Here is a 25586-nt window from a genome sequence, read left to right as displayed (position 1 = left end):
CCTAATAGTTGAATTGCATGATTTGCATGAATCCTTTGAAATAATATGCAGGAGTTGTCTATATCACTGCTCTGCCACTTACTAGTCATCTAGACTTGACCAAATGTGTTAATTGCTCAGTGCCTTAACTTCCTCATCTATGAATTGGGGATAAAATTACCTACATCAGGGTTGTTTGGGACTTGTGTCTGCGGGGTGTGGAGAGAGAGAGAGCTTGGCAAGCAATGCACGGTATGTTGGTGTTCTTCCTGAAACATAAATGTGAGGCTTTTAACTATGTTGAAATACAGCACTGTGTTTCTGAATTCTGATATGTTTTAAAATAGGTGTCTTAAAAGAATATGCAAAGAGGGGAGAGTTTGAAGTAGGAAGGGGACATATATAAAGTCATTGTTATTTGCCAGATATCGTAATACTCGGGATTTTACATAGTAATTCTATTATGGAAATATATGATGGGTGCCTGTTGGTTGGAATATGTACTCTCCTGTGGTCAAGGGGCTGTAAGGTAAGCTTGCTCAGAGACGCAGAAAGCAAGGAAATCCTAGCGGGAATAATGTGTGGCCATGTTGGTGAAAAGAGAGAAGAAAAGAATAAGGTGTGTACGCTGGGGGTTGAATTCACAGTGGTGAGTTGAGTCTGCAAAGGCCAAGCTCCACTGAGTAGGAGGGTCTCTGTCATGCATTTGGAAGAGGAAAGAGTAGGAGGGCAGGACTTCCAAAGGTCAAGTCAGTAACTGAGGGAGTCATAGCATACTTGAATTTATTTCCATTATTTTTTAAAAGATTTTATTTATTTATTTGACAGAAATCACAAGCAGGCAGAGAGGCAGGCAGAGAGAGAGGAAGGGAAGCAGACTCCCTGCTGAGCAGAGAGCTCGATGCGGGGCTCAGTCCCAGGACCCTGGAATCATGACCTGATCTGAAGGTAGAGGCTTTAACCCACTGAGCCACCCAGGTGCCCTGATTTCCATTATTTTTTTAAAAGATTTTTTTATTTTTTATTTGACAGACAGAGATCACAAGTAGGCAGAGAGGCAGGCAGAGACAGAGAGGAGGAAGCCGAGCAGAGAGCCCGATGCGGGGCTCAATCCCAGGACCCTGGGATCATGACCTGAGCCAAAGGCAGAGGCTTTAACCCACTGAGCCACCCAGGTGCCCCTCCATTATTTTTATAGAGTTGTAATTAAGTGCAGTAAAACATACAAACACTTAAATATACATCTTTCTCTTTATAGAGATATAATTAAGTGCAGTAAAATATACAAACACTTAAATAGTCATCATGATAGTTTTTTACACTTGCATACATCCAGGTAGCCATGACTCAGATCAAGATATAAAACAGTTCCATCCTTCCAGAGAGTTACCTGATTCCCCTTTCCAGTCTCTATCCTCTATCTTCTTGAACTTCATGTAAATGGAGTCAGACACTGTGCCTGGCTTCTTTAGTTCCAAGTAATGATTTTGAAATTTATCATTTCTGCTGGTATCAGGAATTCTTTCTATTTTATTGCTGTGGAGTATTCCTTTTTTTTTTTAAACTATACCACAATTTGGTTATCCATTTTCTTGTTCATAGTTCCTTAAGTTGCATCCATTTCTTGGCTGTTATGAATGAAGCTGCTCTTGACATTTTTGTACAGATCTTTCTGTGGCTATATATAGCCACAAAATTTCCTTTGGATATGTATCTAAAATATGAACATAAATTATTTATTAAATTAATTTTATTTGAATTTATTAAATCTATTTTATGTAGCATTTATAATTTATTTAGCATTAGTAGACTGCCAAAGACTTTTTCCCCTAAGATTTCATTTATTTGAAAGAGAGAGAGCGAGCCAGGGGAGGAGCAGAGAGAGGACAGGCAGACTGTGTGCTGAATGTGGAGTCTGATGTGGGGCTCAATCCCAGGCCCCTGAGATCATGATCTGCACTGAAATCAAGAGTCAGATGCTTAACTGACTGAGCCATCTAGGTGCTGCTGCCAAAGCCTTTTCTAAAGTGATCATATCATTTTCTCCTCTGACTGGTGACAAGTGAGAATCCTCACTAGCTATTGGTATTGTTGGCATTTTAAATCTAATTTTGTTTAATTATTTTTAAGTAGGCTCCACACCCAAGGTGGGGCTTGAACTCACAACCCTGACACCGAGGGTCACATGCTCTACTGACTGAGCCAACCAGGCTCCCCTTGTTATTAACCTTTTTAATTTTAGCCATTCTGTTGGGTGTGTAGTGGTTTCTCATAATGGATTTCACTTGGCATTCTCCTCTTGTGTAATAATTTTGAGTATATTTTCCTATGTTTATTTGTTATTTATCTTTTAGAAGTATCTGTTCAGGAACTTTGCCCATTTAAAAAATTGGGTGGTTATCTTTTTGCAGTTAAGGTGTTGTTAAGCTTATTCTGAATATTTTAATATATTGCATTATATTTTCTTCCAATCTTTGCCTTGCCATCCCATTTTCTTTTGATGAGCAGAATTTTTTAAATTTTTACAGAGTTCAATTTATTATTTTTTCTTTTATGCTCATGCTTTTTGTATCTTAACCAAGAAATCTTTGCTCTCTCAAATTTTAGGCTTTCTTCCTGAAGTTTTAAAGTTTTAGCCTTCATGTTATAAGTGCTTTCTTGACCAGAAACCAAAGAAATGAACTTATGTCCTAGGTTTCACTTAGAATCTGAATAATTAATAAGAACACTTTATAAAAGAAAAGTCTCTTTGTAGTTTTAATTTTAAATTAACATCTTTGTACATGACAAGGGAACTGAGTTATAACCTAAGCCATACCTCACAAGGCATAAGCAACTAGTTGTATAACTCCTAGTTTATAAACCAGTGACCTGTGGTTTCCTACTGTTACAATCTTTATTATAAATAAAGCTCCTTTGAAAGAATCAGATAATTCTGATATTAAAGAAACTGATTGAGGGCATAAAAAATGATGGAAAACGACCCCATTCATTTTATGATGCTGGATAATTGAGGTATGAAAATCTGAGAATAATGTTGCTTGTTTGTGTACACAAATTATAGATCAGTTTTGGGTTGTAAATAAAGTATAAACCAAACACATTTTGGAATATATGCAGAGATTGACCCTTTGTGACTAAGAATGTTTTATCCCAGAGTGTTAATTGTTTAATACTATTAGAGTTATATGAGGCATTCTATCAATAGATCTCATTAAAAAAAAAAAAAATTAAATGCTGAAGGGGAGCACCTGGCCAGCTCAGTCGGTAGAACATGGGACTCTTGATCTCTGGGTCTTGAGTTTGAGTACCATGTTGGGTGTAGAGATTACTTTAAAATTAAAATCTTGAAAAAAATAAATGCTGAAGGTGTTTGAAAAAAATTCAGTGCCCACTTTAAGAATAAAAATAGGAGGGGTGCCTGGCTGGCTCAGTCCATAGAACATGTGACTCTTGATCCCAGGGTTGTGGGTTCAAACCCCATGTTGGGTATAGAGATTACCTTAAAAAATAAATTTAAAGAAAAGTCATAGAAACTTCCTCTCTTAACAAGAAAAATAATTACTTCTCTAAAACCAATAGTCCAGCGTCATACTTAACGTAAGAATAATTCCATAAGCAACAACAAAACAAAGATGCCTATAGTCATCATTATTTAACACATATTTATAAATTCTGACCAGTATCAATAAAGTAGCATAACTAACAGAAAGGAGGAGACCAAAAAAATGATCAAGTTTTAGAACATAGGCTTATGTACCTACAAAAGCTAAGACTTAAAAACAACTTCTTAGCTGATAGAATGCTAATGAGTGCTTAAAAAAAAAATAGTGGGGGGGCACCTGGGTGGCTCAATGGGTTAAGCCTCTGCCTTCTGCTCAGGTCATGGTCTCAGGGTCCTGGGATGGAGCCCTGCATCGGGCTCTCTGCTCAGCAGGGAGCCTGCTTCCTCCTCTCTCAGCCTGCCTCTCTGCCTACTTGTGATCTCTGTCTGTCAAATAAATAAATAAAATCTTAAAAAAAAAAAGTAGTGGGATATAAGGTAAAAATTAAGCAATACCTTTTATTTATACCAAAAGTAGCCATTTAAAAGATAAAAAGACAAAATATAAAAATCCATTTACAAAAACCATGAACCATAAATATGTAGTAATAATCCCAATGAAAATGTCTCAAACCTATCTAAAGAAATTGAAAAATTCAAGAAAGCAGGCATACTATGATCCTGTATTAAAAAATTAACTTTCCCCAAATTGTTACGTAGATTTAACATGAATTTAAAGTGATCATTCAGGGCGCCTGGGTGGCTCAGTGGGTTAAATCCTCTGCCTTTGCCTCAGGTCATGGTCCCGGGGTCCTGGGATCGAGCCCCACTTCGGGGGGGGGTCTCTGCTCAGCAGGGAGCCTGCTTCCCCCCTCTCTCTGCCTGCCTCTCTGTCTGCTTGTGATCTCTGTCTGTCAAATAAATAAATAAAATCTTTTTTAAAAGTAATCATTCAAATAAGATAATGGGTGTATTGAAGCAGTATATCCCCATTCCATAACACTATGTCTGGCGTGTAGTAATTGCTAATAAAAAAAAAAAATCTAAGTTTCTTCGATTTATAATTCAACATTCACTCTGCAGTTGCTAAATGCTAACCACTTTCATGTGCTAAAATATGATGAAAAATGACTTTGTTTTCACTGAGCTTATATTTTGATGGTTGTAGGGGTAGGGTCAGAGAAAAAATATATATTGGAGAAAATTGCTATGAAAAATTAATAAAGCATATAGAAAGATAATTAAGGGCTGTGGCGACAGCACAACAGAGCATTAACCTCTTTCTTGCCTTAGATGTTTTTAGTTGTGCCATCTGCCATTCAGCATATGTTTTACCCTATCTGGAGTTTTATTCCAGAAGTTTCCAGGAAGCTCTGAGAAAGGTGAGCGGTAGGTGGCTTCCTTTGCTCAGAGCAAGATCTCTCTCTGGGTGCCATCCTCACTCACGCATTATAGTCAAGTCTGGGAAGGCACGTGGTGGTAAGAGTCACCCATTTGTTACTGGGGTGGTGATGTGTTTTTAGGAGATTCCTAGCTCTAATAAGGAATTCTGCAATGAGGTGTAAAGCTCTGACAGTGGTCCAGTTTTCTAGAAGTACTGTGCTGAATTAAACACAGTATAAAATATTATCTGGCACTTGCAATACAAGCAAAAGAGTGCCAAACACTGTGCAATAAGGTTTCCATACCTTTAACAAATATCACATACCACTTACAAGAAAGGTATTAGGGATATAGCAGTGAATGATAATACATGGTACCCTGCCGGCTGGTGGCTATCATAGTGGTCAGAATAAGAAACGAGGAGCGTCTGAACAGGGGCACCTGTGTGGCTCAGTCATTAAGCATCTGCCTGGCTCATGTCATGACTCCAGGGTCCTGGGATCAAGCCCCGCATCGGGCTGCCTGCTTGACAGGAAGTCTGCTTCTCTCTCTGCTTCTCTCTCTCCCACTCCCCTTCCTTGTGTTCCTCTCTGTCAAATAAATAAATAAATAAATCTTTTTTTTTTTTAAAGGAGCGTCTGAACAAAGGTGAGGTCAATGGAGAAAGAGACAGGTGGGGATGGAGTTGTGAAATATTTCAGAGTAAATTTGACAACATTTGGTATTCAGCTAGATTTTTCCCCCTCTAGTCAAAGTGATCTATTAAAATTGCTAAGCTCATAGTGCCACCCAGATTGCCTTTTCCCATCTCTGACTATTGAGATTCCAACTGTTCTTCAAGACGCAGATCAAATTCCAAGTCCTGGGGTGCCTGGGTGGCTCAGTGGGTTAAAGCCTCTGCCTTCGGCTCAGGTCATGGTCCCAGGGTCCTGGGATCGAGCCCCGCATCGGGCTCTCTGCTCAGCAGGGAGCCTGCTTCCTCCTCTCTCTCTGCCTGCCTCTCTGCCTGCTTGTGATCTCTGTCAGTCAAATAAATAAATAAAATCTTTTTATAAAATTTTAAAAAAATTCCATGTCCCACTGAAAGCCTTCCTTGATTGATGCAAGTAGATGATCAATAACATGTCTTTTGCCTCTGGACTATTTTACCCCTGCAGTGAATTTTATCATGCGCTCTTCTGCACTAAAGTAATTCCAGCATGTCTGTGCTTTCATCATCATTAACGGGGCTCTTTAAGAGAGTATATCTAATTTGTTTAAATCCTGTATAATACAGGATTTTGTGCATAATAGGCATTCTTTAAATGTTGGAGAATGTACAACACGAAAAATTATTTGTTGCTGATGATTTTACTTGGTTAAATTGTTTGGGTAGTTTTGTTTCCCACAGTCAGGTCTTACTTATAGTTAAGTAATTGAATATTAAGTTACAGTCATTAAAATTGTAAAATAGGCTAATGAAATTCAGTGCAGATTCTAGGAATAAGTTCAGGCTTTTTTTTTTTAAACCGATGTTGTATATAATTACTTCTTAATAGTGTGTGATGTTCAAGGGGAACACGGGGCTTTGATTCAGTTCATTAGGTATTTTAAAATGTTGAGCCCTTACTCTTTGTCACGCTCTGCCCTCATCCATAAAATTTAAGAATTGGAAGATCCTTTCCTTCCTTTTAGTTTTAAAAGCCTGGAATTATATTACTAAGCCTGAGCACATAGTAGGTGATAAATAAACACATCTTTTTTTAAAAGGATTTATTTCATATTATTTTTGTTAAAGATTTTATTTATTTATTTGAGAGAGAGAATGAGCAGAGGGGAGAGGCAGGGGGAGAGAGAGAAGCAGGCTGAGCAGGGAGCCTGACTTGGGGCTTGATCTCAGGGTCCCAAGGTCATGATCTGAGCCAAAGGCAGACACTTAACTGACTGAGCCACCCAGGTGCCCAAATTTATTTATTTTAGAGAGGGAGCATACACACGCTCACGCAGGGAGAAGGACCAGAGGGAGAGGAAGAGAGAGTCTCGAGCAGACTCCATGCTGAGGCTCAGTCTCAAGACCCTGAGATCTTGACCTGAGCTGAAACCAAGAGTCAGATGCTTAAGCGACTGTGCCACCCCCGTGCCCCAGTAAACATATCTTTGGTTAAATTCAAAGATGATCAGTCATTGAAGATAAGCCCTTTTGTTACTATTTTCATCATTTTGTGAACTTCCACACAGATATGTTTTTCTGTGCTTTTTAAGGCTTGAAAACTCACGAGGATCTAGCTTTTCCTTTGCTAAAGTAAGTGAGGCAATGATGATCATAAACTCAAACCTTAGGCTAGAAGATGCCATTAAGGGTTATAATAGAAGAGCGTAATGCCTGAATGTCTGAGGCCGGTCACATTCTATGTAATGGACTTCTCTTTCGGCCCAGGTATTTTGTAGCTTTGGGTTACGCATTATTATTATTGTAACATATCGCCATAGATACCTGTGCAGTTTGTCAGCGTGCTTGTTCCTGTCACTGAAGACTCGTGTACCCTTCTACAAAGGACATGGACTTATTAGTAATGTTGCGTGTTTGATCCATGTAGAGGAATTTCCAGGCCATAGATAGTATTTCTGTTCCTGGGAAGAGGAATAACTACCCTTAGTCCTCTTTACCTACATCTTGAATGTTGCTGTCCATAATTCTGTACATATTCTACACACATCTTTCTAGACAAGCTCCTCTACAACTGTTTCCTCAATCTCAGACGATCGGCTGAAGACCTTAGCATTTGTATCTCAAGTCTACATATTTTTTTCATAAGTCCCAGACTAAAAAGTTCTTTATTCCCCTTCTCCACCATTTTGTTTTTTGACTCTACAAGTATTTATTATAGAACAGTACGGAAGAGAAAATTATACATACACAGTGGAAATAATCACCTCAAGTAATCTCTATTAACCCCTTGGGGCATTTCCGCTCTAGTCTTCTGGTGCTTCTCTAAATGGAATTGCGTTTGTAATTACAGAACATGATCTGGTTTCAGTGTCCTGGTTAAGAGCAGAGGATTTGAAGTCTGCCAAATACAGGTTCAAATCAAGCTCTGCCACTTTCAGTAACTGGGTGAACTTGGGGAAGTTTCTTAACCTCTTTTAGTCTGTTTCTTCATCTATCAAATAAAATAGTATCACTCTGTGGGATTGCTCTGAGGATAAAGTAAAATGTTTTCAAGAGAGTCAGGTCCTTAGCACATGGTAAATGTTCAGTAAATGGAAACATTCACTGTTTTATATACTGTTGATCAGGTCTATGTCCTGCTAGCTTTCTTAGTTGTACTGTTAGCGTTTTCACAGGTCAGTACAAACTTGTTAGAGACATAGTAGCTACAAAGTAGAAACTCTTCCATGGGACAAAATATTTCATATTTAGGTTGAATCCACTTTGGGGTGTGGTTAGTTGTAGTGTCTTCCATATATGATATCTTTTCTCTTCTCTTGCTCTCTTTTTAAGATTTTATTTATTTATTTGACAGAGAGAGACACAGCGAGAGAGGAGACACAAGCAGGGGGAGCGGGAGAGGAAGGAGCAGGCTTCCCGCCGAGCACGGAGCCCGGGACCCTGGGACCATGACCTGAGCCAAAGGCAGACCCTTAACTAGACTGAGCCACCCAGGGGCCTCTCTCTCCTCGCTTTAATTTTTATCTTTTTTCCTTCCATTTCATGAATTTGATTACTACTGTATCAAATCTCTTTCCTCCCACTGATGCACATTTTGGTTGTGACTCTCGTTGAGTTTCCTTGCAGCTGACCGATAGAATGTATAACTTTCCTCATCCGATCTTGTTGCATTTGACTTCCTCTTCCTGCTTGATTGAGGCCATGTTTTCTTATTCTCCTTGAATGTGCCAGAGGCTTTCAACATTGTTCTCTGGCTACTATATGAAAGCATTTGCAGAGTTTTGCTCTTTCCCTGAGTGTTTATGATGACAAATCTCTTCCTTGTTTCTCAGTACATTTTCATTGGCCCCATGCTTGCTGTTTTTCTGTTTATTTATTCTCAAAGGAAGAAAGATTCCCAGAAGGGCTTTGTACTGGCTGTTCCTTTGAAACGTCCTTCCCTGTGGTCTTTGTGTAACCAGCTCTTCTTTTCAGATTCCCACTTAAAAGGCCTCTCCTTTGAGAAGTTTTCATTGACTACCCAGTCTGAAATGGCTACCTGTGTAGTGACACATCCCCTTAGTTTCAATCTTTGCTTCTTCCTTTATTATTTACCACCATTCACTAGAATAGAAGCTGTAGGAGGACAGTCATTTTGTCTGTCTTACTGATTGCTTTAATATAACTACTCACAGCCAGCCAAGTCTGGGACATATTAGTTGCTCAACGAATATTTGCTGAGTGAATGAATTAACTGTTGTCCCTCTCCATGTGCTCCTGGGTACTAATCCAGCCCCTTTCTCAGACTTTTACCTACAAGTCAATACTGAGAGAAATAAATGATCGAAACAAGTAAATGAGGGACACCTGGGTGGCTCAGTCAGTTGAGCATCCGACTCTTGGTTTTGGCTCAGGTCTTGATCTCAGGGTCCTGGGATCAAGCCTTGTGTTGGGGTCCACACTCATCCCAGAGTTTGCTTTTCTCTCTCTCTCCCTCCCACTCTGCCCCTCCCCACTACTTGCACACACATACTCTTCTTTCTCTCAAATAAATAAATCAATAAAATCTTTTTTTTTTAAGAAAAAAATTAATGAGGGAGAAGACCCAAATCTTCCTTACAGAGGAATTCCAAGTTTTATCTGTATGAACTTCATCTCCCTCCTCCCTTGAGTCCACTTGAGTGGACTTCCTGATCCACTTCCAAAGAAATGAATGTGGAAAAGAAAAAATACCTTTACAGTAAAGAAATCTGCAAATACTACCTGTAGTAGTCAGAATAATGGCCCCTCAAAAGGCCCACATCCTAATGCCCAGCACCTGTGACTGATACTCTACATAGCAAAAAGGACTTTACAGACATGATCGAGTTTAGATGAGAAGGTTATCCTGAATTATCTCGAAGGGGCCCAGTGTTATCACAAGGGACAGTTTCTAAGAGGGATGCGAGAGGAGTCGGAGTCAGAAGAAGGAGATAGGATGATGGAAACAGAAGTTAGAGCTATACTCTTTGATGATGGAGGAAGGTTCCACAAGCGACAAAGTGCAGGTGGCTTCTAGAAGCTGGGAAAGGCAAGGAAACAAATTCTCCCCTGAAGCCCTGCCAACACCTTGATTTTAGATCTCTGACCCCTAGGACTGTAAGACAGTCAGTTTGTGTTGTTTAAAGCCACTGAGTTTGTAGGAATGTCACAGCAGCAAGAAGGATGGAGTGTACCGTGTTGGCTGAGCGTAGCATTTAGGCTTTCTAGGATATTCTGGGCATTGTCATTTCTGACTTGGTATGAACTCAGAAGAGGTGCTGGGGTTGGCACGGTTCGGAAGGGACCCCCAATAGAAAGGAACAGCACCTTCGCCAACTCTCAGTTGCCATGCAGGTGCTGGTTTTCCTCACTCTTTTGTCTGTTTGACATTTAGTGGGAAGTTGGAGAAGGCAGCCCATTCATATATCCGTCTTAAAGTTTTCCTCACCCTATTGTATAATTTATGCTCACTGTGAAGTATTTGGAAAAGTATGATCCCACTTTTCTGAAGCACCGTTAATATTTTGAAATGCATGAGTGTTTATTCCGTGGGAAGATTCCCCAGTATTGTAAGCGCCATGGGTCCAAACCCAAAGAATCGCCATTCCCAGCACCTGTCTCCTGCTCTCTAGTCTTGGGTTTGTTTAATGATCCCCCACTCACTCAGTGGCTTGAGTCAGAAACTGAAGCATCATCCTGGACTCTTCTTTTTCTTTTTCATCCCACACATTTAGCCAGTCACCAGGTCCTATTTCTCTTTCCAAATTATTTCTCCGGTCCGCTCCTCCCCTACCTCCCCCTCTGGTCCAGCCCTCCCTTTGCAACCATGATGATCGTTCTGAAATGTCAATGTGTTTGTATCATTTCCTTGTTTAGATCTCTTCAGTGACTCACGGTGTGACAGGGTCTCTCGTGCCATTCCTCTCCATCTCACCAGCCTCCTCTTCTGCCTAGAGCACGTGTTGCAACATTCCCCTAACATTGGAAGGTGACATAGTCCCTCATATTTCCATCCCTTTTTCTGGTATGCCTTCTCTCTCATTCTTGGCCCAAGGATAAATGCCTGTTTATCCTTCAAGACTCAGCACAAGTGTCCCCTCGTCTGTGAAGCTTGTGTACCCTCTTGCCTCTTCCAATTTGGGGTCCTTTCTTATGGCTTCCTTACCAACGACTCTCATTTCTCTGGTGGTGGTAGTGGTGATCTGCGTCCCAGTAAATAGTATTAATAGTTCCATTGGCAATTGTCCTTATAATAGCTAACACTTAAATAGCACTTGCTTTGGGCCAGGTACAAACCCTGCCTATTAATTGATCTCCTTTTCATAATAATTCCAATGAAGTAGCTACTAACATTATTCTCATTGTACAAACAAGAAATTGAGACACAGAGGGTTTAGCAAAGTTGTCCGAATCACACACTAATATGCGTGGATGCGGAGTTCAAATCCAGGAAGTTCAGCTCCCAAGTCTGTGCCTTTAACCTTCTGCCTCTCTTTCTACTTCCTTGGGTTGTGAGTTCCCTGAGAAGGGGGGTTTTGACTGTCCTGTGTCACCCGTCCTATGTTCCCTTCCCTAAATGCATTCCATTAACTGCTTTGCTAATCTCTGACAAGCGAAGACGTGGTCCGTGGGTAATGGGTAACCGGTTCCATGACGATCTTTCAGAGTGAGCAGCACATGAATAAAAAGGAATGGCATTCTGCGTTTTGTGAAGAGCTTCATATCTGCTACCCACGGTGTTGACCCTAAGGCCAGGCCAGTTCTGCTGACTGGCGGTGTCTACATACATTCTAACCGATAGGTTCAGTGCTATAAATGAATTGGGAACTTGAAAGGGGATGAAAGTAAGTTTTTCCTCTTAAAACTTTTCACTTCTCTCCTTTTCTTATCTTTCATTTCCCTCCCTTTTCATCTTCCCAGCAAATGCAGTTGCATGGAGAGTGTTAAAAGATGATGTCAAATTTCCAAGGGTTCCTGAAGCACAGCTGGGTCACGTTCTATTTTGGGTTACATTTGTTTCTATTTTGGGTGACGAGGCATATGGACCCATGAAATAATTCAGAGCCTTAATGCATGTGGATGCTTTTCAAAAATTGCCAGAAAACAGAGGTTTCCATTGTCTTGCTAGTTATTGGTGTTGTGTGGTATTTTTACTCCCAATCCCCCAACACTTGTTTTTTTTAAAGATTTTATTTTTAGGGGCGCCTAGGTGGCTCAGTGGGTTAAAGCCTCTGCCTTCAGTTCACGTCATGATCTCAGGGTCCTGGGATCAAGGCCCACATCAGGCTCTCTGCTTGGTGGGGAGCCTGCTTCCCCTTCTCTCTCTCTGCCTGCCTCTCTGCCTACTTGTGATCTCTATCTGTCAAATAAATAAAATCTTTGATTTTTATTTTTAAATGCTCTCTACACCCAACATTGGGCTTGAACCTACAACTCTGAGATCAGGAGTCACTTGCTATGCCCACTGAGCCAGCCAGGCACCCCGTCAACACTTTTTTATTAAGGGTGTCCAGGTGGCTCAGTCAGTTAAGCATCTGCCTTTGGCTCCAGTCATGGTTCCGGGGTCGTGGGATCGAGCCCCATGTCGGGCTCTCTGTTCAGCAGGGAGCCTGCTTTTCCTTCTTCCTGCTGCTCTCCCTGCCTGTTCTTTCTCTCTCTCTCTCTCACTGTCAAATAAATAATACAATCTTTTTCTAAAAGATTTTTTCAAACAAACAAACAAGTACCTTTTTTTTTTTTTTTTTGGACCATGCTTCATTTTGGATCGAAAGGAGCAGAAAAAGAGTGATACCTTTACTCTTTCTTGGAAGCTCTACCCTTTCAGTGGATTAGAGTTTCCGTACCTGCCTTTGGCATCGAGCTATGGCAATATGAACTTTGTGAACCTTAGACAGCCCTATTCTGGGGCTCCTCTGAGAGCCCAAGGCCTTAACCTGTCATTGAAGGAAAAGAAATGCGTCCTCCTTCCTTCCTCAGGATCTCCTTCTTCACAGTATGCTATGAAACCAATTCTCCTGGAGGCGAAGACACTTTCCCTGTATCCGTACAGCATGGCATGGCTGACACAGATACAGGATGGAGACAGCCAGGAAGAAATCTTCTGGTGGTCTTAGCAATCTCTTTTCTGAGGAACATAATAACAGAGACAGCAGAGTGAATTCAGATTAAACTTGATGTTCTTTTTGACAGGAGCTTTGACGTTGTTTATTTTTCCTTGGCACCTTATTGAAAATGCTCTTATGTAACTTTGTCTGAACTTGTCTGAGATCAGCCATTGTCCAGAGTTGGCAGGTCTGTCAGGCTTCATGAAGCTCCTGTTCTTGGCCTTCTCCAGGCTTCAGTGGCTGTTCACGTCACTGGGAGGCCACCCAGAACACACTTTTCTCTCTGGGTTCCCTGAGGCAGTGCAGTCTGCCCTCGTCCTGTTACTTTCATCCTTTGACCGTGTCATGTGAAGGGGAAGTACTTCAACATTAGCTCTGGAGCCTGTGTTCCTACGCATTCCCCTTACACATAGTTCATTTCCCTGACTGACTCTTCTGTGGAAAAGGCAGAATGCAGAACTGAGTTTGGAGCTTGAGAAACCCTGTTTTTTGGTCCTGGCGCTGCTATCTTGTAATGGAGGCAATTTATTGAATCAGCTAGCAGTTTCTTTTTCTTTCTCTTTGTTTTCTGAACAGAAATACTTTCCCCTTCCCTCAAAAATTAATGAGGTGATATGCTTGAATTACTTTCTTCTCCCTGGAAGGTAGATGCTGAATCAGTTCACCCTGATTTTTTGAAAGGAGTTGAAAAACACAGTTACACTTATTCGTTTTGCTAATTATAGTTGTGGCTCCCCAAATACCAGCCTACATTTCTTTAGAGATAGGAGAAGACTGCAGAGATAATGTTCAACCCTCAAATGTAAAAAAACAGGGAATCTGATATGCAAAGGTGAGAGAGCTTCTTGAAGTTCACCTAGCAAGGGAAACAGCCAACACATGAATCTCCCTGTTTTCTGATATACTTGAGTGTCAGTTAAACATCAGAAAGCTGCATTTTACCTATTTCAAGTATAAAAACAGACTTCCTTACTAAAAGCTATTTTGTCAGATTTTCCGTATTGTACAGTGCTTGTGATACATTTTTTAAAAAGATTTTAGTTAGTTATTTGAGAGAGAGAGAGAGAATGAGAGAGAGAGAGAGAGAGATGAGAAGGGGGGAGGGTCAGAGGGAGAAGCAGACTCCCTGCTGAGCAGGGAGCCCAATGCTCGATGCCGGGATTCCAGGATTATGACCTGAGCCGAAGGCAGTCGCTTAACCAGCTGAGCCACGCAGGCACCCCATACATTTAATATTTACAGGTAAATTGGTATAGCCTTTTTCATTGTTTTTATGTGTAAAATACTTTTTCTTTTGGCTATGTAGTTCAAGTAGTTTCTATTCTGTGGGTTGGATAGGGAATAAGTATTACTCTAATGATCAGTGGGGAGTAGGGACTTGGATTGAAATAGAAGGGAAACTCAACCCAGTCTGTCCTACCCTTTCCTACGAGTGCATTTCTGGTGTATCATTTGGCCTTAAGCCTATACTTACCCATTTACATCCAGATTACAACCAAAGAACAGGCTGAAATATTTACTATCAATCAAATGACATAGGGAAAATGTAACATGTACAAAATGTTGCTATTAACAACATTGTTTATTCAGTTCCAACTCACTTTCTTGCCTCAGTTACTTTGTTTTCACTAAAATGAATGGCTAAACTCAGATTTTTCCCCCCTAGCTATCCATAACCCCATGCGTTCATGTCCTCTTGGTGCCGTAACAAATTTCCACAAACCCAGCGCTTAAAACAACACAGATTTATTGTTTGACAGTTTGGAAGGTTATTGGGCAAACCCCAAGATACAGGCAGGGCCACTTTCCTTTCTGGAGGAATCCATTTCCTTGCCTTGCCCAGCTTCCAGAAGCTGCCTGTATTCCTTTGCAGGAGTCTCTTTCCTCCACCTTCAGAGTCAGCAATTGTAGGTTGAGTTCTCACATCTCATCCCTTAGACCTCTCCTGCTTTCTTCTTCTAACTTAAATGACCCCTTTTTATTGTATTTAGCCCAACTGGGCAATCTAGGATAATCTCTCCATCTCGTAAAACTTAATTACATCTGCAAGGTTTCTTTTGCCATGTGAGGTAACATAATCACAGGTCCCAGGGATTAGGAAGTAGAGAGCTTTGGGGGAGGGACGTTATTTTGCCTGTTACACCCACTCTCCATGCCAGTCATTCCATGCTGTGTCTTTTTCTTCTGAGGATATTAAGATGAATGGCCCTTTTCCGACTGTAAACATTATTTTTAAAACACTCATCATTAATGCTTATCCCAATACTCCCATGTACTTCTTTTGCTTATTAAGAGAATTTCCACACATTAAAGATGATATATGTATATGAAAATTATAGAAGTTTTGGAAAATGCAGAAAAGAACATAAATCACACATTACTTCACCCTGCCTAATATAAATCAGTTACCGTCTTGGTATACTACCTTTCAACTTTCTCCATGCATATATTTTACATAGTTATCATGATTATGTACAATTTTGTCTTTTTTTTTTTTTAAGTAGGCTCTACATACAAAGTTGGGCTTGAGCTCAACCCTGAGATGAAGGACCGCACACTCCATCAACTCAGCCAGCTAGGTGCCCCAAGATTTTGTCTTTCTTACAAACATGATACCGTGAACAATTTTCATATTGTTACTGGTCTTCCTAGTCACCGAATGAGAAAAAGAACAGTTTTTTTATAATGTTCATCTGTATTCCTAGTAGAAAACTTAGAAAATAGAGGAAAGTATAAATAAGAAATAATTTCCTATCCCATTATTCAAATTTCACTACTCTTTTACTCCTCTCTTGTACGTAGCTTTGTATCATGCTTTTCTCTAATAATAATATAATTTTAACATCTTCCCCATGTTTTTAGTATATATTGTTTTTAACTGTAAATTTTAAAATAGATTGTATTGCAAAATTAATATGGCCATTGTTATTTTTTATTTTTTTAAAGAGTTTATTTTTAAGTTGGCAGCATGGGGCTCAAACTCACAACCCTGAGATCGAGAGTCGTATGCTCCTCCACTGAGCCAGCCAGGCGCCCCGGTCATTATTTTTATTTTCTTTAACTTTTAAAAATTATTTTTAAAGCTTAGAAAGCACACATGAAAAATAAGAAAATTTATATCATTCATAATTCAATCAGTTGATATTTGGATCTATATATGTATAAAATGTGTGTGTGGTTGATTTATAAAAATGGACTCATATAATCCATACCCTTTTGTATTTGCATTTTTCACTCAGTATGACAAGAGTCTATTTTGTGCCCTCATTGCTTTTCAACATCATTCCACATAGCATCACATGAGATATGCTTATAAAGTACTTCAAACTCTGTCTGAACATAATAAGCACTCAAATGTCATTTCTTCTTGTAGTCGTTGTCAGCCTCATCCTAAGAACTATTTTATTGTATGTATGTGCCAAAACGTATATTAGCGTTTTTCTCCTTGTGAATCTTTTTCTTTTGAAACATCTCAAATTAACAGAAAAACTGCAGGATCAGGACACAGAACTTTTTTTCCCCCTGACACGGTGCCCATCAGCCCCAAATTCTCTCGAGTATAATTCCTATAAATAAGAACATTCTCCCATATAACCTCAATTCAACCATCAAAATCAGGAAATGAACATTAATACATTACTACATTCTAATCAAGTCTATTCAAATTTTTCTAATTATCCCCAAAGTGTTCTTGATAGCAGAAAGTTCCCGTTCAGCGTCATGCATTGCATTCAATTGCGATGTCTCTTCGGTTTTCTTCCATCTGGAACACTTCCTCAGTCTTTCCTTGATTTTCCTGACCTTAACACTTTTGAGGGCTCTCGAGGGCAGTTATTCTGCAGAATGTTTTTCAGTTTGGGTTGGTCTCAGTGGTTCTTCATGATTATACTCAGGTTTTGCTGCTTTGGCAGGAATTGCACGGTGATGATGCTGTATACTCACGGCATCCTATCAGGTGGCATGTGGTTTTGATTTGACCCATACTGATGAGGTTAGGTGGCTTAAGGTGGTGTCTGTTAGCTTCTCCTCTGTAGAACTACGTTTTCAGCTTGTTCTCATCAGTGATATTTTGGAGCGGGGTATTGGGAGGATGTTGAGGGTCTGTAAATATCTTGTTCTTCCTGTATTTCATTTATTTATTTGTATCAGTATGTAGTCACAGGTTCCCAATTTAATCAAAGAATTACAGTCTGTACTTGTTTTGATGCCAAGCGGCCCCCGATTCAGCCAGTAGGGACCCATTCAGGTTGGTTTCTACGTCCTTTTGACATGTTCCCATCATTCTTCCTTACATTTTGAGTTATCTTTTATTTTCTGAGCACTTCCGTACATTATGGTTCATCTTGGACTTTCTTTGCCTTAGCCCTGGAATCAGCCATCCTGGTTCCTTTTCGTGGAGAATGGTATCTGCAGCCGAAATCTGCTTGCTAATGTGTGTTCAGTGCTATTGCAGTATTGCTGTCCCTGAGCCCTTTCAGTGGGCGGAGCTAGGAAATGTAGGTATGAATATTTATACGCACATATATACATCTTTATTTCAGTATCTTTATATATTGAAAACCATGAGTTCTCACCAATACCTCAAGTCTCAGTCCAATGCCATGGAGCTCATTCTAGATTTCTCCATTTCCATGTATTCACCCCTTCATCTCTAACATTGAGAAACAAATGTGTGTCTCGTTATTTGACCAATGCCCCTGTATGTAGGAGGTATTCAGGACCCTACCGATGCATCCTTGCCCTTTACCTCCTCAAATGTTGGCCTGCAACAGTCCCTGCCCATCTGAGGCTGCTGTCCCTCTGCATGAATACCCTTCTCATTTGGTTAAACTCACTGTGTTGCGCCCCCAGCAATACCACAGGGACCCTCATCCCTTGAAACCCCATAAGGTGCTTTCTCTGCCCCCCACCAACCCTCACCTAGGCCAGAATGCCTTCTTTGCTTTACTTTAACTAATGGCTTTCGGACTAAACTCTTCAGAAAGGGAAAGGGAATGAACATTCTCTATATTTTGACTTTGAAGTTATTGTCATATTTTCCCTTACAAACATAATTTTTAATGATTCCTACCCTTCTGTTGGATGGTCCATTACCTCGCATACATCTTGTTGTTCTTCTAAATAACACTTCCCTGCAGTCAACATCTATATTTTCTTCGTTATGTTTGATGATATTTTTGCTTCTCAACTTGAGTACTTTTCTTTAGATGAATATTAATTAGCTTACTGGTTTATTATTATTGCTGATTTCACTTTTACTTAATTATAGAATCAACTGTCTGAAAAAGAGGCAGTTGGGAGTAGGATGGTTTTTCAGATAATTATGGTATAATTTGTAGAATCACTACTGCTTTCTCATAATAATCATCCTGAAATGAAGATTATTTAAAAACCTTTTACACAGTAACCTTTCCCCGGTTTTTTAAGGTTGGGGTCCTGAGCTCAGGAAGTTTGAGTTTCTTAGCATGGCATAGAGAGCCCTTCATACTGGGCTTCGAACCACCTTTCCAGCCCTACTTCCTGCCGCTTCTCAATTCAGCACCCCATGCTGTTCCCATTTTTTGTCCTTCCTCAAAATACCACATTCTTGCATATTTCTGTGATACTGTTGGATTACCCATCAGGTAGGTTAAGCACATGCTTGGAAAACCAATCAGGCACAGGTCCCAAACAATGAGGGGAGAAAAAGAGTATTTGCTATTCCACAAGCATCAGATTTGCTCTCATCAAAGACATTAGAACTTTGTTGAATCTATAATTTGAAATACATGTGAGAGAGATGAAAGCTTCTCAAGGTTTTTTCAGAACTTCCTCCGTGCCTGTGGTCTTGCTGGGTCTGTGAACTCTGCTCCCTGCCCCCAACTGAATTACATGATATCCCATCCCACAGCATTTGGCTGAACGTCTATCATATTACATAGCAAATGGTGTAATAGTTACTTTTTGTAATAGTCTCTCCTAAGTGGACTATGAAGTCCATGAGGAAAATGAGAAGTTCCTATCAAGCTATCCTTTTCCTGTGTCTAACACAGTGACTAGTGCAAAGTAGAGAGTCATTAAATATTGTCAAACTGAATCTTTCATTGTCCTGTCTGTGGATGCAGATGATGGTGGCCCTTGTAGGAGTGATTAAATGTTCTCTCTTAAACTACAGGAGACCAGATTCTCTAGCATCTATTAGGACAGAATTTGACATGTCCAAGAAGTTCAGTTTTGTTAGTTCATCAGACTGTTCAGGGAAGAAGCAGTGCTCGGAAATCAGCAGTCTGAGAAAGCCAGAAGATATCAATGCCAAAAGCAGGTCTTCTGGTGGTTTTTCCTTCTCGCTTGCCCAGTGTTCTAACCATCAGGATACATCTTCAGATTTGCTAGATTTATTCTTATATAAACATGTTCATTCAATTGCATTGGTTCTTTAAAAAGCAAAGAACCTTTCCAGTTAGGTCTGGAACAGAGGTGCGAACACCTTCTGATCTGTTCACTAGAGGTGGTTTAAGGTGGGAATGTTGTAGAACTATTATTGGATGGATTCCACGTGACCACTAGCCTTTGTGCTGCATGAGCATCATTTATCTCTGGGCTACAGAATCCTAGCATGGCTTAACCCGTTTCTGTCCTAGAATATCAGTTCTGCCTGAGACTACAGAAAGAGTCCAGAGATCCTCATCTGAGTGTGGAACCTTCTGAATGCAATGTCTTCCAACAGCAACAGTTCCCAGATGCCATTTAGTACATAGAAGCTGGTTTATTGTGGTTATTTTTACATGTTTAGAATAAAAAGGAAAAACCACAAATTAGTGATTTTTTTTCTTCCAGAAAGCTAAAGCTATTGTCTATAAAGAACCATCCTTTTTTTTTCTGAGACTGCCCTTCACTTTTTGATTGCTAAAAAATCCTCTTGCCCTTTCTGTAATGGAATTGACGGCGATAAGAAGTTGTACACCCTTATTATCTGAAAACCTTAAGGCAAGATACATTTCAGAATTTAGGTTCTTTTTGGATTTTGTACAGGTAATAAAATGCATGTATGGTATATTATATAACAGCCCCCCCAAAAAACAGCCCAGCCAGGACTGAATTGACACCCCATAATCAGTTTCAGTAATATTTCTGCAGTGAAATGGAAGAATATTTATACTAAGTTAGACAGAAAAAGTCTGTGGATAGCCTCACATTCATTCAGTTCAGGCTTTACTGCCAAGATGAGCTCAGGTCAGTTCACATTTTGCTGCCAAATGAATTATAGGCAAGAAGAAAAAAGGGCCATCTGATTTCCAATTGTTTAGATTTTGAAATTGTGGATAAGGGGTCATGGATTTATAGTTGCCTTTTAAAGTTTCTTACTTTGTAAAATAAATTTGGCTACCCTTTGTAGGACCCCAAGAAGTTTTTGAAATTTCACTGGTCCACAAAATCCAAGAGCATAGAAAGACATGCCCTTGAAAGCTATTGAAGTGAGGTTAGCTTGACTTTTATACTCATCCCTATCTAGTGATAATGTCATCTTTGAAAGCTGGAAGATTCCTCAAATATACTTCTAATCAAAGTAAGTTGAAATTAAGTTTGTCTTGTAGCAATTTTAGGAGATGAGCAGAAGAGAAGTAGCAGAAAACCACCCATGATTCCCTGTGATAGCGTAGGATTCTCTGATAGGAATTGGTCATAGCCTGAAAGATCCTATTGAATGCATCTGTTTGGCCAAATAGATACGTGAACTTTAGACCCTGGAGATAGGTTTCTGTTGGGGAAGGGTAACAGCAAATAGCTATGTTAACTTGGGTTAACTGATGAATTTTTGGCATTTGTGGTTTATGTTCCTACCCATCAGATGGGGCTAACAATTTCCATCTTGCAAGTTTAAAATGAGTCCACAGCCTTGTGGACAGCCTTGAAAGCACTTTGACAGTAAAGACCAATTTAATGTGTAAAATTGGTATTTTGAGGAGTAATTCTATAACTGCAATTTATTACCCTTCATACCACATGTTCATTGTGTATCACTGTCCAATCTGGCTTCCGGATGGAGAGGTGATTGACCTCTTTATATGATCTTTAAAGGTTCTCTTTTCTAGCATTCTAATAGGATATATTATCTAGGTAAGAAGTCTGAAAGTAGTAGAATGAAAGCGACACAGCTACTTAATTGTTATCCTACCAAATCTGTTTCTTGTGTGGACTTGGTAAAACAGGTATTATACCCAGCTGCGCTGTCATTTGGCTCCTGCATGCTTACAAAGAGCGTTTCTCTGTTAGCCAAGGTGCCAGTTATTGATTTATTGCCCTTCAGCTTCGAATTCATCCTTTTTGCCAGAGCCCTTTCAATATTTGTTTCCTTCACACCTGGCATTGAAGTTTTGTTACTAGAGGGTGCCAGGAAGGCACATCAGGAGCAGAGGGTTTTGCTTCCTAGTTCCTGTGTTCTTGCTTGCAGACTGTTCCTACAGCTCTGGCATGTTCTTTAGTGCTTGATTTCATCACCCGATGGTCAGGAGCTTCTCCTGGTGCCCCCTTAGGTAGTTTTATAGCAGACTACTGCTGATAGGACACTTTCAGGAGGGTGTATTTGGGGCATGTTCCAGAGGGTGAGTCTCAGAAAATTTTAAGGATGGGTTTCCAGTCATTTCCAGAAGATGGTCACCACAGCATCTTCTCTACTCTTCAGTGAGCCACAGCTCTGCCGTCTCCAAATAAGGTCTGGTTCTCCGCCTGGGTGCATGGCACTCCTTTGAACACTGAGATGCTATACAGCAGCCCAGGGGACGGATCTCTTCCTTGGGTGCTCTGTCTCAGCCTTAGGGACAGTAGTTGTTTCTGATATCTACAATGCCTCTATTTTTTCTTTCTTTTTTTTTTTTTTAAACTTACCACTAGGCCATTGCTCATCACTCCAATTGTCTGTTATTCCAATCCTACCATAGTTAATTACTCCTATGTAAAACTCTCCCAGTTCGAACTCCTGTTTGGTTTCTCTGCTTGATTAGGCCTAGGCAGATACAAGCAATTAAAGTCCCTAGGAGATAACATGCATCCCTTCCAAGATGATTCTTAAGAGTTGATACCACTGTGCCTGCAGCTGAAAAAATTAAGACCGTGCATTTCAGTCTTCAGGGAAGTATCTTAGAATGCCATAAAGTTGAAATCTTCTTCCCGTGGAGTCTTTGTGTACCTGTGCAGTTGTCTCTCCCTCTCTCTCCCTGTCCCCTGCCTTCACTCTTACCTGTTGTTACTCTTCTCCTCCCCGTCTCTCCCTATTCACCTGATTTGACTCTTTCTAATCTCGGCCTCACCTTTAATAAGCTATCATGTGACCTCCCTTGGTCTCAGTGTCTGTCTTGTTGAGGCAGAGATAATGAAAGATCATAAGTTAATGAAATTAGGATATGAAAGTGCTCTGTAATTGGTAGGGCATCATGCAAAAGTAAGGTGTGATAACTTGCATTTATTAAATAGTTTCCTCTTCCATGTGTTGAATTTTTAGGTTATATCTTATTTTAAAAGCTGTAAGGAGCTTTCAAGGGTACTTACAACCTGATGATACAGATATGTAAATACATATAATTATTAGATGAGGCAGAATGTGCTGGGTGCTAAAATTGGGGAACAAATAGGATTATGGGAGCCTTGACAATTACGATTTAATTTTGGCCCAAGGATTGGTGTTTTAGTTCCGAGGAGAGCCACCTAGTCTTGAAGGATCTAAAGTTGCCATTCGATAAATTTCTGTGATACCAATGGGCCTTGTGCTGGGCACTTTACATATATTATCATATTTAGTCTTTAAATTTATTCTTATCATCTTATTATTTCTTGGATTCATTTTTTTAAATATTTGGCTCAAGGACAGATTTTTTGTTCATCTGTTTTGTTTTGAACTGAAAACCCCTTCCACTTACATGTGAGTAGTCAGTGGCAGTGAAAGCCTTCACGATAGAAAATTTTACTTTCAGCATTTCAGGTATATTCTATTTTTGTATCTCTCCCTGGATACCTGCATTGGAAAATTCGATCAAATGTTTTCATGTTAGAACAAGGATGGATAGAAAGATTCTCTATAACCTCTGTATTGAAATAGGGAAATGATTTGTTTAAAAATTATTCCCTCTTGTTGGTCAGTAAATAGGGTGTCGGTGGGCGTAATACCTTCTCGGGGATGACACGGTTGGCTACAGGAAGAAATGCAGCATGCCATTTAAATTAGAGATGGATGCTCTTTGAATACCCAGTGTTCTGTCAAATCACAGGAGGAGTGCATCTCCCAGTGGAAGATATTGCAAAGTGCAAGGGACTCCGAGTCCTTCCGAAAGCTCTTGTCTTCACTGATTGGCTTCTATGAGATGCCCACCGAAGAGAACTCATCGGGAGATCTGCATCCTCAGAGTCGTTAGAAAGCCCTTCTCTGGTTCTGAATTCTTTGGGATGAGCTGTGCATTCTTTCTTTGTCAGTTTGCAGACAGAATGGAAACTTCCTGTTTATTTGGCAAACAGAGTATGTGAGCATAGCTTGTGCAGCCTTAAGAAATCACTCCTAACTGATCAGTGTTTTCTGAAGTCTGGTGTGCACGCTACCGGGGGTATGCAGATAACTGGCTCTACACAGAGCTGCGCTTTCAATTTGAGTAGTTCTGTTATTCTTTTTTAAATTCTCTTAGAGGGGGGAAAAAAAAAAAGCCTGGTGTCCCAAACCCAGGATTTCATGAATACTATTGCTGAAGTCAAAACTCGAGCGGGTTACAACATCTTATCCACACCAACTGAATGACTAGTGTTGTGCTCAGGCATGCCTGGGAATGCGTGGCTACGATCTTTCTAGGGACAGAGTAAAACTTGATGCCCAGAAAATGCTAACTTTTAAATACCAAGTATTTAGAGTATATGTGATTGTGAATTGGAATCAGGCCTGTGCTCTTTTTTTGTCATGGTGGTAGGTTTTCTTTATTTTTTTTTCCTGTTTCTCTGTTGAACTAACATGGATCAGTAGACAAAATGGAATTTTGAAAACGTGAAGTTGCAGACTCTGAGGGAAGTACTCATAGGCAGGCATGATTTTGATGAAGTCAGTTGTGTATCTTCAGATATGAAGACCTCATTTAATAATTGCCTGAACCATCTGCTACTTGATGTCAAAGGACAAGTGCAAAGCAAACAACTTTCTTACCAATATGATGAAATTTGACATTTTTATTTTAGGAAGCACGATGAGAGTGAGCTTCTTTTTCTTTAGTAATTTATTCAACAGAGAGAGAGAGTACAAGCAAGGGGAGCTGCAGGCAGAGGGAGAGGGAGAAGCAGCCTCCCCGCTGAGCCAAGAGCTCAACTCAGGACTCAATCCCAAGACCCCGGGATCATGATCTGATTTGAAGGCAGAAGCCTCACCAGATGAACCACCCAGGTGCCCCAAGAATGAGCTCTTTTCCTCACAAGTCATGTTTGGACACACGCACCCTGACACGAGACCTTCCAATGTCACGTGTTATTTTGAGACCCACAGAGCATTGTACACAACCTACCCCCAGACGTTCCTCACAAGGTTAAGCAGAGTTACTATTATTATTGTTCCAGAAATTTCACTTCTAAGTATACACCCCAAAGAACTGAGAACAGGTAGTCAAAGAATTACATGTATATGTGCCTCTTCACAGCAGCACAAGAGCCAAAATGTGGAAACAGCTCAGATGTCCATCAGTACATCAATGAAAAAACAAAACGCGGCATATGTTTCTACAACGCAATATTTATCCATGAGCATACATTGTGGGTAAACCATCACACTCGGTGAAAGAAGCTCAGCGCAAAGGATCTCATTGTGCACGATTCTGTTTGTGTGAAACATCAAAATAGATAAATCCATACAGACCGAATACCTGTTGGTGGTTGCCAGGGGCTGTGGGGAGAGGAGAACAGATCCTAGTTTTTGGTTGGGGCGGAGAGTAGTGAAAACACTTGGGGACAAGACAGAGGTAGCGATGGCCCAACATGAGGAATGCACTGGGTATCGCTGAATTCTTTAGCTTAAAATTGTTAATTTTCGGGGTGCCTGGCCGGCTCAGTTGGTAGAGCATGTAACTCTTGATCTCAAGATCATAAGTTCAAGCCCCATGTTGGGCGCAGAACTTACTTTAAAAAAATTGTTAATTTTATGTGATGTGAATTTCACTTCAATTAAAAAAAAAAAAAGCCCTGCCCTGAGGATAGGATGATGTGTTAAGTTGTGTGCAAGCAGTTCTGGTTTTAGGGGTTATGCATCTCTTTTTATAGCTGCCTTCTGATTATTGTAAGTTGTAACAGTTTGCCATTTGCAGTAATAACTAAAAAGTTTTCCTTTGAAGACAAGTGTGAATTTAAAAGGGCCAATTAAAAAAAAAAAAGGTGTCACTGAGATAACAACAAATGACAGTAATTCACAGCTGTCTGAAGAATCAGAAACTTG

At 40.1% G+C, this 25586-nt stretch overlaps 1 protein-coding gene across 3 annotated transcripts in view; it reads left to right on the top strand.

Moving 5' to 3' along the window:
• The window catches only part of KLHL13 (kelch like family member 13), a 201326-nt gene that overhangs the window by 82088 nt on the left and 93652 nt on the right, over nucleotides 1–25586 (top strand). The gene's annotated exons all lie outside the window — the stretch shown is intronic.

Source organism: Mustela erminea, chromosome X (genome assembly GCF_009829155.1).
Source record: "Mustela erminea isolate mMusErm1 chromosome X, mMusErm1.Pri, whole genome shotgun sequence".
Taxonomy (NCBI): domain Eukaryota; kingdom Metazoa; phylum Chordata; class Mammalia; order Carnivora; family Mustelidae; genus Mustela; species Mustela erminea.
The sequence above is the reverse complement of the archived record's forward strand: the minus strand, read 5'-3'. Positions and strand labels throughout refer to the sequence as shown.